Consider the following 12,286-nt stretch of genomic DNA (forward strand, 5'->3'; position numbering starts at 1 on the left):
TGCGCAACTGGACACTGTTGCAGCCACACATGTGAAATAACTCCAAATCCCTTTTGCTGTTAGCTCTCCTGCACACTATTAGATAGAAGCTGTGCGTGCACTATTGTATGCACTGCTGATGACTCGTGCTGTAAGAATCACAGAGCAACACAGAACTGAAATGAATAGATCAGGCCCACAGATTGGCCCATTGTCATTAATACCCGATCCAAGCTTCTCAGTCAAGATTGTGCCGGCATCTGATCCAAGAATCAGATCAGTGTATTCCTGATCACAAGTTCTTGTGTTCTCTAACGTTTCTTAATTTGTAATCTGATGTTCTGTCCTTCACAAATGCAGCAATTTATTTTCCCCACTTCCCAATCCTTTCCTGTAGAGAACCTGCTTTTTGTTAAACTACCTACTTAAGTCCTGTAAACAGGTCTCTGATCTCTGGGTTTGACTGTGAGTCCAAATATATTTGGTATATGACAATTATACAGTAAAACTGTAAATATCTAACTCATAACCTAAAGCTTTTAAACTAAATAAAAGTACTGGTACATTACAATCCTGATAGTGCTCATATTTAGAGGTTTAGTCCATTTAGATAAAATTATTTTTCACAACATTTTTTCATAAGTATGAGCATTGTAAAACCTACTTTAATGCCAGTTGTTCTGTAGGATATGAAGGATCCTTGTTCCTGACTGTAATTACCAACACTGGGTGTTGGAAGAGACAAAGGCCTGAGAGCTTGTGATTAAAAGAGGCCTTGAGGCAGGCCTTGTCAGAGGCCAACTTCCTCATAACTGCTGTAAAAATGTTTGTGAAGCAATGAAAATGTACCAAAGTGAAATGTTGCTTTAATTTCTCAAGAAACACCTCAGTTCATCATCACTTCAGACACTAATGGTGCTGATGGTGAAAGTACCCTGAGGAATACTGCATGTCTGCAGCACTATGCGTCACTTCTCATCTTGTCACCTGCTGTAAATTTGCTGAACATCATTCTTACTCCTCAGCTGACCTCTTTTTGTGATTACAACAAGTCTTAAAGGAACACACCACTGATTTGTCAAGCACCGTGGACACGGCCATGTTGGTGTTTTGTTTTTTGAAGTGACAAAAATGTTGAGTTATTAGCTAACACGAGCGTTATGGACAGCAAGGTGCATCTACAGACTGTATGAGGGCTAACACCAGTTATATCATGCTAAGTAAGAATATTTTTAAATATTCTCAAAGAAAGAAAAACAAGTATTTTTTTAATAGAGAGTATTGTCAGGATATTTCAAAAGAGAGGATTTTTATCTAATGAATATCTTTGGGGTATTTTAGATAAAAGCATAGTAAGGGTGACTGCACCCCAACAACTAAACGTGGGACGTCAATCCAGAATTGAATTCAAAATCCTGCTCCTCACATACAAGGTCCATCTTATCTTAATGACCTTGTAGTACCATATCACCCCATTAGAGCACTTCGCTCTCACACTGCAGGCCTACTTGTTGTTCCTGGAGTATTTAAAAGTAGAAATGGGAGGCAGAGCCTTCAGTTTTCAGGCCCCTCTTCTGTGGAACCAGCTTCCAGTTTGGATTCAGGAGACAGACACTATCTCTACTTTTAAGATTAGGCTTTAAATTTAATTTAAATTTCCCTTTTGCTAAAGCATATAGTTAGAGCTGGATCAGGTGACCCTGAATCCTCCCTTAGTTATGCTGCAATAGCTGTAGGCTGCCGGGGATTCCCATGATGCATTGAGTATTTCTTCTTCAGTCACCTTTCTCACTCACTATGTGTTAATAGACCTCTCTGCACTGAATCATATCTGTTATTAATCTCTGTCTCTCTTCCACAGCATGTGTTTTGTCCTGTATTCCTTCTCTCACCCCAGTCAGTCACGGCAGATGGCCCCGCCCCTCCCTGAGCCTGGTTCAGCCGGAGGTTTCTTCCTGTTAAAAGGGAGTTTTTCCTTCCCACTGTCGCCAAAGTGCTTGCTCATAGGGGGTCATATGATTGTAGGGTCTACCTTACAATATAAAGCACCTTGAGGCGATCACCTTGATGTGATTTGGTGCTGTATAAATAAAACTGAATTGAATTGAATGTGACTAAAGAGGCTCTTTGTGAGTCACATTAGGGTTCTTCCCCAAGTATAAACCAATAAACACTCACAGCATCTCCAGGTAAAAGGTTTGGCGATAAGGATCCTATGAATTTTTTTTCCTATGATGTGAGAGGGTGCTTTTCTGTCTGGAAATCATCTTTGAGTTTCCACATCCCCTTTTTGATCCACATATTTCTTGTGAGACTCACGTGTGTTGACCTACAGCCAATCAGTATATGGGATATGTTCTCAATATGTAGGACAAGTGATGAAAACACTTGACCAGGTGTTCCCACTTAAAGTGGAACATGTGGTCATCCCATGTACAGGCTGTATTAAACATGATCACAACTTCATTACACAGTAATCATTAAAACTCTAATTAGAATGTAAGAAGAGGAGGTTGTAATTACAATGCTAAAAAGTGAAACGTCCTTTATTCTAAATAAATAATTCCATTCTTCATTATTTTGGTATGAACACCACAATCACAAGGTGTCCACAACCTTTACTGACTTTAATCATTAATACAATTTAAAATGAGTTGTAACAGACAACAATCTTTATCTCTATCGACCCATAGAGATGACGTAGAGGCTGAAAATCTTCTTGTTTTGTGATAAATGTTCAGCCATGTCTCAGCTCAGTGTCTACAGGATACTGAATTCATAACAGGATCATTACCCATTGCAAAAGACTCCTACAGTGAGTTGTTTAGTGTCCTTGTTGGAACCTGTTTTAACATCTGGATGTGAATAAATGTTTAGTATAACAGGTACTTCCTCTGAATTTGCATGAGTCACCAGACAGCTTACTGGATATGTGGCACAAGTACAATAATTGTCATGGTCCTTCTGTGTGTCTCCAGTGTTTCCCTCTCTCCTCTTTGTTTTCAATCAATCACCTGTGGATCATCTGGCAATCAGCTGTTTGCTATTTAACCTGGGGCCTGACCTCCAGTCTTCCCTGAGTGCTGTCTAGCTGTGGTAGTCTTTACCTCGCTGCTATGTAAGTCTCTGTTTCACTTTACTCACTGAAGATTTCTAATATTCCTCTTCCTGTGTTAAGGATGGACCAGCGAGTTTCAAGAGAGTGTTTGTTGCTTGGCGGTGTTAGGAGATTCTGTTCGAGAGACTCAGAGTATCGGGGATTTGGATTTCATGAACCTTTCTTCTATTGGATTTTGTACATATGGGACTTTTGAACTGAGCACCTCAAAAACACTTTGTATATAGCACTGTCTGCACCAACGCTGTAAATAAACTCACTGAACTTTCATTTCTGAGTCTACCTTTGACTCCGGCCAGACAAACATGAGAATTATATGCAAAAGTCTTGAGTCATCCCTCATTTTTTTATATGTTGCTGCTAATGGAAAATTATTTAAATACACTAAAAGAGTTTTTTCAGGCTTGTTAGAATTGTACAAAGTCAATACTTGGAATGAACGTTTATTAAAATTACAATCCAGCTCTTGTCTAATGTCAGCTTTTTCTCCCCGTTTCTCTTCCTTAAGAACGTCCTATAAACATTGTTTATGTTTATAGGACCACTTTGTGTCTTCCTTTTATATTTTATTTTCCCTTGCTGTAAGAGCTCCGTAACGCAGAAATTTCTCATCTGTGGCATAATAAAGGTTTATTCTATTCTATTCTATACTTGTTTTCGTGACAGTCTACAAGTAAAAAGTACCTAAAATACATACAATCTGCAGGCATTTCTTTGCCAAATTGTCAGAAATTATGAAAATATGTCTCTCAAAATAGTCAGGTACACAGACCTGACTGAAAATAAGTGAAAACGTGTGTCCAAAAGAAACTTTGATCAAACTTCAGAAAGCCTGGAGAACTGTTGATAAAGACCATTTCAATTCAATTCAATTCTGGCTCCTCTGAAGCAAAGTGCAAAAAAATGAGAGGTTCGTTAAGACTTTTGTAAAGTACTTTCTAATACTGGGAAACAACCAAGGCACTCTGTTCTCCAGTAAGTTGATCTTTTCAGTTTATTCTTTGAGCATATGGGCAGATGGGTCAGTTATTACCCACGGCTGTACTGCATTTTGTTCTTTATTCATCTCATGCTAGTTTCACATAGCAATTCTGTTCAGTATACACAGGTGTCATGGCCCGAATCTGGTCCCACTTACCTTATTTTTGCTTTCTGGGGTTATATTATTTGATAATTGCATGGAGATTTGATACATTTTTTGACATTGTATATGATAGCCTCTTAGTAAATATTACTCTGGATCAAACAAACTTTTACACAGAATTTCAAACTTATCCACATCAGTCCTGACATGGCCTAAGTCATATTTTTTCCAGGGTAATGAATGGAGTGTGGTCATAACGGGGTCTTTGAAGGAAGGTGAACGTCAGCAGGCCTCTTACATCTGACAGGGTTTATTAAGTTGAGGTGATGAGCTGCAAAGCCAGACAGCAGGGGTTGTGATGGCAGCCACTAGTCCTGTCAAAACTGATTAAGCTATCAAGTCTCATGTCTGGTTGGCTTGTAGGGGACGAGACAGCGAATAGTCCGACGACAACAATATCCCAGACTCGGTAATATCTCAGTAATGGCATGTGAACGCTCAGATGGGGATGGCAAGACGGGGAGAGGAAAGGAGGGAAAGGGGTCAGGAGGATGGGATGAAGAGCGGGAAATGAGAAGGGAAGAGTGATGGGCTATCACAGAGGTGGCTGCTGAGCAGATGGGCCCCCACCTGGGTTCCTCTCATGGGAAATGGCTTTGGATGAATGTCAGAAACTGAGGAAAGGGTAGCAAGGCTGGAGATCCCTGGGGTTTGATTATTCCTTTTATTTCGTTGTCTGGCGACTTCCAGATCCGTTGTGTTATTCTTTGATTGTACAATCTGGTCTTGTAGTCTGAGATATTCATTCAAAGTTTGCTTATTATATTCGATGGAAATGGCAATTTGGTTGTCTATGATTATTTGTCAGCCTTATTTTAGCACTTTCTTTCTTTTATTTATTTTTAATTATTTGGTTTTTTTAATCTCTTGTTTTGGGGTCTGTGATATTTTACTGGTGGGCTGATATTTCTGATTTGTGTGTATAGTTAAATGGTCTCTACCATTTATGGTAGCATGAAAAGAGCAAATGTGAACAGGCCAAATACTCTCTAGCCCTGCCAGCATGTGCCGCTGCCCATGAGCAAAACATTCAGAAGAGTTTGTACTCTCTAAATGTGTGTTGGTAGAATTTAGACCAGCAAAGAAATAGACTGCAAAGTAAATGTGTGCTTATCCTTTCATCTTCTACTTCAGGCTGCTACATAACATGATCAATGTGTGAAACATCCTAAAAGTCAATACTGCAGGTAGCTAAAGGGTAAAAACAACAAGCAGAATCAGTAATATTTCATCAATCAGACTACATGATGAATTCTCACTATCCTATGTGTTCATCAGTGATTCACCGATTTCACAAAATTGCTTCTTTCTGAGAGGCAGCATGTCCTAAAAATACCCCATCATGGCAAAAGGAGCTTAGTGGGGTTAAGAGCTTGTGCAGCATGTTTACCTCCAGTTTTACGTGGCAGCTGGCACGAAGCAAAATAATCTGCAGTTGTAGTGATGGACAAGAGCTTTGTAAGTGGTCAGTAGCAAAGTTAAAAATGCACTTCTGTTTGATTATCTGAAAGGACACATCAAGAAAGAGTCACACTACACATTTTTTGTTCCATAGTGTATAAAGATGTGCGGCAGCTCAAATGTTCCACCGCATGCCGGCAAAATAAGTTGACTTAATCTATAGTCTGGACTCTGGAGTACTGAGTTAAGCCATCCACTGTAAATCCACTGTTACATAACTGTCTGCTTCTTGAACAGTCCCTCTTTTACACTGCTCTGTGACTTATATATTTTATGTATCAAAATTTTTAAATATGCAAGCATTGCAGGACAGAGATTTCCAACCTGTGGGTCAGGGATCCAAAAGCGATCCCGCAGTGATTAATGGGATTAGAAAATTAACAATGACACTAAAATATATCACATGGGCTACAATACACAGCAGCAGCATCCTGGTCAGCTCAACCTTTATTGTATTTACAGGAACTCACTTTTTTACTATTTAATAGAATATCCATTCTTCCATTCTCTCCCACGGATTGTTATCAGGGTCATGGGGGGGTTGGGGGGTAGGTAGGGATAGGTGGAGCCTATTCCCCTATACCTCAGGGTGAAAGGTGTGGTATACAGTGGTCCCTCGTTTATCGCGGGAGTTACGTTCCAAAAATAACCCACGATAAGTGAAGTAGCCAGCTTTATTTTTTACAATTATTATAGCTGTTTTAAGGTTGTAAAACCCCTCACTACACACATTTATACACTTTTCTCAGACAGGCATGAACATTTTCACACTTTTCTCTCTTGTTTAAACTCTCAATGTTCAAACCTTCGTAGAAAAATATGTCCAGTATTATAGAATGAAACCAAAGGCACCCGCAGGTGACGACGTTTCATCGACATTGTTGTGTTTGTTGGGGAGAAAACGTACAAACATACAGTACAGCACTTCAGAGTCACACTGATAGCGATCGAAGATTTAGGTACATTTGACAAGCTGAACGCATTTTGTACTGTACAGGACACACGGCACGAGATTGATTGACAATGGTCTACAGCCAATCAGGACGAAGACACAATGCGCTGCAAAAAAAAAAAAAAAAAAGCATGCAAAATTGTACACAAAAAAAATCCGCGAAACAGCGAGACCATGACAGATGAACCGCGATATAGCGGGGGACCACTGTACGCCAGTATGATGCAGGGCTAACACAGAAGAAAAGACAACCGTTCACACCTATAGTCAATTTTAAATCACCAATTATCCTAACCCCAATAACTACATGTCTTTGGACTGTGAGCAAAAACCCCACAAACAGAGAGAGAACCAAAGACTCCACAAAGACTCCACACAAAGAGGCCCCAGCCAGATGGTAGAGTAAGTCATCAGTGGTGATAACCACAGCACCACCATCCCGCTGTGCTGCCCTACTTAGGATATGTTTCCTGAAACAATACATGTTGAAAAGTTATTGGAAGAAATATAATTTACATTTAAAAGATCAGCACCCACATTTATGTAAGCGTGGGTCCTGAGTGTTGCTTGGTTGTTAGACTGGTTTGGTTGGTTGATTGTTCAAGTTTGCTCATTAGTGTGTTCAGCTGTTGGTTGGTTGGGATTTGTTTGTTTGTTTGTTTGTTGGTCTTTGTTTTGGTTGTGTGATTGGTTGATTGTTATTGTGGTTGGTTGATTGTGTCTGATACTTTGATTGGTCGGCCAGTTGGTTGGTTGGGGTTTATTTGTTTGTTTGGTGGACTCTTTATTTTGGTTGTGTGGTTGGTTGTTAGTCTGGTTTGGTCACTTGGTTGGTTGGTTGGCTGGTTGGGTTTGTGTCAGGGTTCCTGGGTTGTTGACCCAGTGCTTTGAGTTTTGTCATGTTCAATTTATTCTTCACACTCATGGTTTTCACTTCCTGTTTTCTGTGCCAGGATGTCACCTGTGTATTGTGTTCCACTTATTTCCATCTATCATTAGTCAGACTAAGTTCAGCCTTGTACTCACCGGTTTCTAATCACTCATCGTCCAGCGTGCATTTAAGTCCTCAGTTTCCACCAGTTCATTGTTGTGTCATTGTAGATGTTATGTTGTCATTCTCACCTGTGTTCAGTTGTTCAGCCAGCCATTTAGTCTTTCAGTCAGTCCTTTCGTTCCTGCTCTGTTCGTTCACTCGCTCCAATAAAACATCATCATCCTGCATCGTGAGTCCTGCATTTGGGTCATCTCTTCCTCGCCTCCACACACAACCTCTGACAGTTTGTTTGTTTGGTGGACTCTTTTTTTTGGTTGTGTAATTGGCTGATTGTTAGTGTGGTTGGTTGATTTTGTCTGTTTGTTAGTTTGGTATGTTGTTGATTAACTGTGACTCAAGTAAATTTAAAACATGATTTTAAAGCAGCTTTTTGAAGACTTGATATTTTTTACTATAGTAAAACAATTTAAACTAAACACAGATCAGTAATTTTTAAATATAGCTTCATAGCTTCTGAAAGTTTGTGACAAATCTGGGGTGTAATCAGGCCACTTCTTGAGCCATTTCGACATGATAATTGCAGGTGTTTTTATTTTAGAGTCAAACATTTCTAAGTATTGCCATTTCACTCGTTTTTCTTTGAAGATGTCGAAAATGGCACCATAATGTTTGGTTTCCTCAGTAAGTGGTGATTTGACTTGCCCGTCTTCTGATTTGCTCACAAACACATCACTATGTGGTCGCTGGCAGCTCTTAGCTGCTAAGCTACATTTGAATGCAGCGACTATCCCCTCTTTCATTAAATGTGTCTCTTGGAAAGAGTAAAAAGGGCTTTTATGTCAGCCACTCGCTTCAACCTTCACTTCCTTTGTGCTGTCTCGATTGGTTTGCTTGATTGTAACGTGACTAACCAGGGACAAGATAAAAGCTGCAATGAAAGGCCTGCAAGGACAGATGATCTAGTCAGATAAAAATCTCTATAATACTGACTCTACATGCCAGAATGGGAGTGTTATACATTGTATGGGATGAAAATTTAAGTTACTTTGCTAGAAATTTAGTCAACAGGTTTCTACAAGCCATTTGCTTCATAATACTAGTAATTGTTTTTATATTACCAATGGAGTGACATAATTTCACGGTAAAAGGGTGTCTTGTAGAGTTAAACCCATCTGAATCTGCAGTTTCTCTTAAATAGTCAGACTCCATAACCTATCATCTAACAGCAGTGACAAACAAAAGCTCTGATACACTAAGTGCATGTGAGGTGACCTAAAAATATTCAGCTCGACCCCTTTATGTCTATAAAATTGAAACTGCTGATTGTTATACTGATTTATGCTGTTCTAACTTTTAAGACTCATGTAAAAAATCAAGAAAATGATTTTAGAATCTAGACTTTTTTCTCTTCATGAAGAGATTTTCCTTTCATCCTTAAACCAGAAAGCAGGTTCAGCAAATTCTGACACCATTTTGCTGCAGTGGACTGAAGAACATGAATGTTCGTCAACATGAAACATGATGTTTATTTATTTATGTTTGATTTAGCATAGCCCACTCAGTCATACTTCTAATCTTAACAGATTGCATTTGATATGTAATTTAATTATTCAGCAGTAACATGACAGGAAAATGCAGGCGATTGCAACTGAAGATACAAATGTGGATCCCACAGATAAGATTTCTGTGATTAAGAGGAAATGATGTCGACATTCAGGGTTCTATCTTTCAAAATGTTGTGCAAGATCACTTCATGACTATATGTCATCGTGTGAAGATATTTCAACGTGAAACTGATTATAGTAACATATGTTGGATGTTTCAGTCCAGAGGAACTGGATGACAACTTGACAGCAGCCTCACACAGCAAGAAAGACGCAGAATTCAGATTTTACTTTGAGCGATAGTCCTCTGTCTTTGCTGTGATGACAGATTGATTATAAAAAGACTTGTGCTAAATATAACAAGAAACTAATATCTTAATGGGATTTCATTGGTTGCAGTGATGTAAACTAATGCTAATGAATGCACTCAGAGATGAACTTTGATATTTACTGAATCAATGAGGAAGGTGTGTTCAGGCACAGCAGGAGGGGAGGAAAATGAATGCTGTTAAAACTGTTGCTCTATTTTCTCCTCTTTTATAAGGTCATATTTACCACAGGTGCACATGTATGCGTCTGTCACAACCTCAATGAGCCAAACTGTTAATATTATATGTTATGTGTGAAAAGCAGACGGACTAATTTATGCAGTGCCTTGTTTGGCTGTAGATAAAAATTGTCTTTATGTGAACATGTGTGGAGTTTTGTGTTTTAAATGCAGGGCAGCACATCACTAAAACTCAGGTATTAGTGATCAGTCCCTCTGCAGCTAATGTGAAGCCATTTTTCAGCTGATGAAATCTTACTTACCACCCTCTGAAATGGCTGGCTGCTGGTTTAATCCATGGATCGTGTTGTGTCAGTGGGGAGATCTAGTACACATTTGCATGAACAGTGTTGAGGATGGAGGAGCCTTGGATGCTGAGATGTCATTAGGAACGACAGCCCCAGGCACCGCCAGAGGCACTGGCTGCAGTGGCCAAACCTGGGGTTCTTTAAGACCAGTGGAAAAACATGGGACCAGATTCAAGACTCCAGACTCTCCTCAGGCTTTGGCATGTTGTCCCTGACCCACAGGTTGTAGCGCTGCTGTGAAGCCCCTGAGGCTGAGACGATGCCAAAAGACACGAAGAAAGAAAAGCAAGAATGCAAAACAGTAAGGGGACAGTAATTAAAAGAAATATTCATATTCAATTAACATCTGATTGAATATGAATAAGTGGGACATATTTCTATTTCCAATAAGGCAGGAAATTAATTCAAATTATTACTGTAAATGATATAAGTACAAACAAATAATACAAGCAAACCAAAAGCAAAGTCCTGCTATCGATGTGAGAGCTATAAATTAACTAAAAAAAACTGACCTATGGATGCAGACATGAGCGTCATCATCACTGTAAGCTGGGTAGAGCTGCAGCACAACAGGTGGATTCCTCATGAAAAAAAAAAAACGGATCTGCGACCTTCTTCAGCAGTTATAGTGTAATGTCGCCCTCTAGAGGTAAGATTGTAAACAGCCGTCAGCCGGTTTTCTGCAAACTCATCCGGATCAGTGAGTTGGTCAGAAACTTCCTCTACACCAGGGGTCTCAAACTCCAGTCCTCGAAGGCTGAAACTTTTCCATGCGTCCCTGCTGCAACACACCTGAATAAAATTAGTAGGTCATTAGCAAGACTCCATAGAACTAACTGCATGCTCAGGTGGCAGTTCAGCCATTTGATTCATGTTACAGCAGCTCAAGTGAATGAACATGGTCCAATAAAAGTACTTTTAGAAGTACATTTTCCTAAACACTTACATTTTCTGAAATTTACTTGAGTAGGGTTAGGGTTTGCTAGTCACGTTCTATACTCTTGCTAATGACCTACTAATTTTATTCAGGTGTGTTGCAGCAGGGACACATGGAAATGTTTCAGGACACCGGCCCTCGAGGACTGGAGTTCCAGACCCCTGCTCTACACTGAACCCCCACTTCAAAAAACCTTTAGATTTATGAATCAGCTTTTAATTAATAATGTCTGGAACACAGAATTTTTAGTTGGCCTTAAATTAAAGACTAATTTATCGGGTGCATCCCACAAAAACACACATCCAGAGTAAGAAAATCATAACATTTCAATATTAAGAGGTTAGAATATCTAATATCTTATTCATCATCATGCCCCTTTAAAGGGGACCAACCTCTAAAGATTAAACTGGGCTAAATATATTTAAAGTCACTTAACGTACCCCTGTTATTTTTCTCCCATAGACGCTTTTTTCTCTATTCTATGGCATCAAAAAACCCTAATATGGTCATGTCACAGCACAGCAGGCCCACACAGGTGTTTGTGGGGGCAGCCAATCATCAAAATGTTGGCTTAAAGCGGGAGGAACTAAAACAGCTCGTTTCAGACTGATTATGGTAGCTGCACCAGGGCCCAGAACAGAAATAATTATATAGCATTAATATCATGCAAAGGTGATCTAGTCGAGTTACTGTGTGGAAAATATGGATCTTACAGTTGAGCTGGGTTACCAGTTACTCTGTCTGCTCCCCTGAAAGCTCGTGGTAACAATAACTGCTAATTAAAAGTTCTTTCCAGTGGTCATTGTTCTTGATGTGGAGTTTGACTACTCAGAAAACGTTTTTTAAATCATGATCAGGGATGTCAGACTTTGTGGGCCACATGCAGCTCACTTTGATCTTAAGTGGGCCAAACCAGTGAAACTCCCTTTTCTGTCAGTGTAAGGATAATTAACTACACAATTAAAATCCCTGGGATATCTTAAAATAAGAAAAAGTGCAACTTCAGCACTAGGTCTCAGTTTCTCTACATGATAAAGAAATGCTGCTGTAGTAAGTAAAAGAAATCAGTCAGCACGAATGAATAAATGTAAAATGTTTGAATAGCCATATGTTTGACTCTACAGTAAAACAATCTTTTCTGAATATCAGCAGCTCTGTGAACAGGATGTTATGCTATCATAACCTGCATTTAAAGCAAAATGAACACAGCCACAGTTTGATTTGGTGGCTGCTGTTTGAAGA

The sequence above is a fragment of the Pelmatolapia mariae genome, linkage group LG12, assembly GCF_036321145.2.
Source record: "Pelmatolapia mariae isolate MD_Pm_ZW linkage group LG12, Pm_UMD_F_2, whole genome shotgun sequence".
NCBI classification, from domain to species: Eukaryota; Metazoa; Chordata; class Actinopteri; order Cichliformes; family Cichlidae; genus Pelmatolapia; species Pelmatolapia mariae.